We start from the raw sequence: 4,351 nt of genomic DNA, 5'->3' as shown, positions 1-4,351 counted from the left end.
AATTATGTGTAATTATTGAAGAACTGCGTTAATGACAGTATCCATTTGGGTGTTGTCAATAAAGTTACGATTAAATTTTTTATTTCACCTTTATTTAACCAGGTAGACCAGTGAGATATACTTCCTGTACTACCTGCTGGAGCACGTGCTATGGGTGGGTGTTGCTATGGTGACCAGTGAGCAGAGTTAAGGCGGCCTAGCAAAGACTTATAGATGACCTGGAGCCAGCGGGTTTGGCGACAAATATGTGATAGCAAACTGGATGCAGTCGGAGTAGAGTGTTGGAGGCTATTTTGTAAATGATATCGCCGAAGTTAAGGATAGGTAGGATAGTCAGTTTTACGAGGGTATGTTTGGCAGCGTGAGTGAAGGAGGCTTTGTTTCGAAATAGGAAGCAAATTGTAGATGCTTAATAGGAGTCTGGAAGGAGAGTTTACAGTCTAACCAGATACCTAGGTATTAGTAGTTGTCCACATATTCTAAGTCAGAACCGTCCAGAGTAGTGATGCTAGTCGGGCGGGCGGTTGCGGGCAGCGATCGGTTGAAGAGCATGCATTTAGTTTAACTTGCGTTTAAAAGCAGTTGGAGGCCACAGAAGGAGTGTTGTATGGCATTGAAGCTTGTTTGGAGGTTTGTTAACACATTGTCCAAGGGCCAGATGTATACAGAATGGTGTCATCTGACTAGAGGTGGATCAAGGAATCACCCGCAGCAAGAGCGACATCGTTGATATATACAGAGTCGGCCCGAGAATTGAACCCTGTGGTAACTCCATAAAGACTGCCAGAGGTCCGAACAACAGGCCAGGTTGATGAAGACGGCTGCACAGTACTGTCTTTTATCGATGGCGGAAATTATATTGTTTAGTACCTTGAGCGTGGATGAGGTGCACCTGTGACCAGCTCGGAAACCGGATTGCACTGCGGAGAAGGTACGGTGGGATTCGAAATGGTCAGTGGTCTGTTTGTTAACTTGTCTTTCGAAGACTTTAGAAAAGGCAGGACAGGATGGATGTAACAGTTTGGGTCAAGAGTATCACCCCCTTTGAAGAGGGGGATGACTGTGGAAGAGAGGTTGAACAGACTAGTAATAGGGGTTGCAACAATGGCAGCAGATAATTTTACAAAGAGGGTCCAGATTGTCTTGCCCAGCTGATTTGTACGGGAACAGGATTTGCAGCTCTTTCAGAACATCAGCTATCTGGATTTGGGTGAAGGAGAAGCTGGGGAGGCTTGGGCAAGTAGCTGCGGGGGGTGCGGAGCTGTTGGTTGGGGTAGCCAGGAGGAAAGCATGGCCAGCCGTAGAGAAATGCTTATTGAAATTCTCGATTATCGTGGATTTATCGGTGGTGACAGTGTTTCTTAGCCTCATTGCAGTGGGCAGCTGGGAGGAGGTGCTCTTATTCTCAATGGACTTTACAGTGTCACAAAACTTTTTGGAGTTAGAGCTACAGGATGCAAATTTCTGTTTAAAAAAGCTAGCCTTTGCTTTCCTAACTGACTGTGTGTATTGGTTCCTGACTTCTCTAATAAAGTTGCATATCGCGGGGACTATTCGACGCTAGTGCAGTAGGCCACAGGATGCATTTGTGCTGGTTGAGAGCAGTCTGGTCTGGAGTGAACCAAGGGCTATATCTGTTCCTAGTTGTACATTTTTTTAAAGGGGCATGCTTATTTAAGGTGGTGAGGAAATTACAATTAATGAACAATCAGGCATCCCCTACTGAAGGGATGAGGTCAATATCCTTCCAGGATACCCGGGCCAGGTCGATTAGAAAGGCCTGCTTGCAGAAGTGATTTTGTCTACAGATTTAGGGTTGTTCCTGGTGGGTTCCTTGAAAATGTGTGTGAGATTGAGGGCATCTAGCTTGGATTGTAGGACGGCCGGGGTGTTAACCTCACTAGGGTAGGGGGCACTATTTTCACCTCCGGATGAAAGTAAACTTGGTAGATTTGGATAGAAAACACTTTAAATTTTCCAAAACTGTTAAAATAATGTCTGAGTGTAACAGAACTGATACGACAGGCGATGTTCTATGTTCTGATGGCTAGCATCTGATGGAGGTTCTAGCTATAAGGTCTAACAAAAACAGCAGATCCATATCATATTGGGTGAGGCGGGTTGCCGGAAGGTATATTTAATTTAAAAATGAAAAGGATTGAAATATATTGCAATATATACAAAAAATATGAAAAAAACATACCATTTACAACAAACATGTCTTAATGCTACGCCATCTTGGATTACAAAATGACTCAGTTAAAAACCATTGGATCTAGCAAACTCAAACTATTTAGTATTTCTGTGCCCATGAAAACTGTTTTCCCAGCGTAACATAAGGAGCCACTAAATGATACATAGTTCGAGTGCATTTCAGAATACAAAACAACTGTCTGACAGCAAGATCCCTTATTTAAGTTGAAGTTCATCATATTACAAGCTTAAGGTTATGACTATAGCTACTGTTCCCTGAAGGAGGGAAACTAGGTACAACATACTATTAAATCCACGCCTCGCTGGAAGCCCCACCTTCTACAGGTGATGAGTGAGGTTTGGATTTATTCCTTAAAATGTAATGCCGCTCTATATCAACCCAGGAAAGGGTGGGGACAAACAGGTGTTGAACCTCGATTCCCTCCTTCAGGGAAGTGTAATTATAATCAAAGTTACACTCCCTTTCAGTCGGTCAACTTCGGTACAACATACTATGGGGAAATAAAATCATTCCCCAGCCGACCCAAACGGATACTAAATGAAACCCCTGGCAGACCACCCAGACCGGACCTTACAAGATGTGTCAGTTTTGTCAATTTATTCATTGTCTTTCATTTGAAACACTCCTGTCAATGTTGAGTAAGGACGCACACCTGATTACCCATTTAGAAGTAGGATTAATCTATCTGGCCTGCACACAAATGTAGGCCTATAAATGTGCCCATTTGGGACTGTCTGATAGTATTTCTGATTGTCTTAACGCACCAACACTAATGAGTTGTGGAGCTTCTCAAAGTAATGCTTTATTCACCTCAAACAGCAAGTAAACAAAGTCTAATCAGAATCAATTGCAAATGGCAATAGTTCCTCAAAGTATTTTTGTAAAATGTTTCTAGCTCTCGCCCTTTCGATAACCACTCGGTATAAAAGGGAAAAATGTAATGCTCTGATCCAGTGGAAATGTCATAAAAAACCTGATTACTTCTTATCCTTTTCACAAATAGCCTACACCTACTGTGTCTGTCCAGAACTCATTGGAGCAGGAAACTGAGGGCCTAGAATATTGTATAAAATGGTGCAAGCTTGCGATACGAGTTTCCTGACCCAGTTGATAGTTGATACAATGTTTTAAGTTTGTTGTAGACAGGCCATTTATCGGGATATTTTCTACCTGCAGAAAGCAATGTTTTTATTTGTTGGCTTTATGTAGGCTTTTTTTTTACATAGTTGGCAATGGCAATAAAAGTTACTTTTAGATATCTATAATTTCCATTTAGATTTAGATAGAATGTAGATTAATCACAGACAATAATTTTGAGATACTATTATAGATTAAATGAAACTGTTCCACGAAAATGTGCATATGAAAATCATAACTGGCACACAGATTGGGAGAAATCGTCAGATAAATTGGCACTCCAACTGGAAAAGGTTGCAGACTGCTGGTATAGTCTATTACTAGTCTATCAATCTGTAGTCTATTAGTCTATTACTGCAAACTTCAGGAGCAGAACGACAGAATTTACAAAGTCCAGCAGCGGAGGGGGGCTCCCTCCGGTCAGGTTGTGTTGACGAGCGGCTCCCTCCGGTCAGGTTGTGTTGACGAGCGGCTCCCTCCGGTCAGGTTGTGTTGACGAGCGGCTCCCTCCGGTCAGGTTGTGTTGACGAGCGGCTCCCTCCGGTCAGGTTGTGTTGACGAGCGGCTCCCTCCGGTCAGGTTGTGTTGACGAGCGGCTCCCTCCGGTCAGGTTGTGTTGACGAGCGGCTCCCTCCGGTCAGGTTGTGTTGAGGTTGTGTTGACGAGCGGCTCCCTCCGGTCAGGTTGTGTTGACGAGCGGCTCCCTCCGGTCAGGTTGTGTTGACGAGCGGCTCCCTCCGGTCAGGTTGTGTTGACGAGCGGCTCCCTCCGGTCAGGTTGTGTTGACGAGCGGCTCCCTCCGGTCAGGTTGTGTTGACGAGCGGCTCCCTCAGGTTGTGTTGAGGTCAGGTTGTGTTGACGAGCGGGTCTCCCTCCGGTCAGGTTGTGTTGACGAGCGGCTCCCTCCGGTCAGGTTATGTTGACGGCGGCTCCCTCCGGTCAGGTTATGTTGACGAGCGGCTGGTCAGGTTATGTTGACGAGCGGCTCCCTCCGGTCAG

This window comes from Oncorhynchus tshawytscha, linkage group LG32 (assembly GCF_018296145.1).
Source record: "Oncorhynchus tshawytscha isolate Ot180627B linkage group LG32, Otsh_v2.0, whole genome shotgun sequence".
NCBI lineage: Eukaryota > Metazoa > Chordata > Actinopteri > Salmoniformes > Salmonidae > Oncorhynchus > Oncorhynchus tshawytscha.
The sequence above is the reverse complement of the archived record's forward strand: the minus strand, read 5'-3'. Positions refer to the sequence as shown.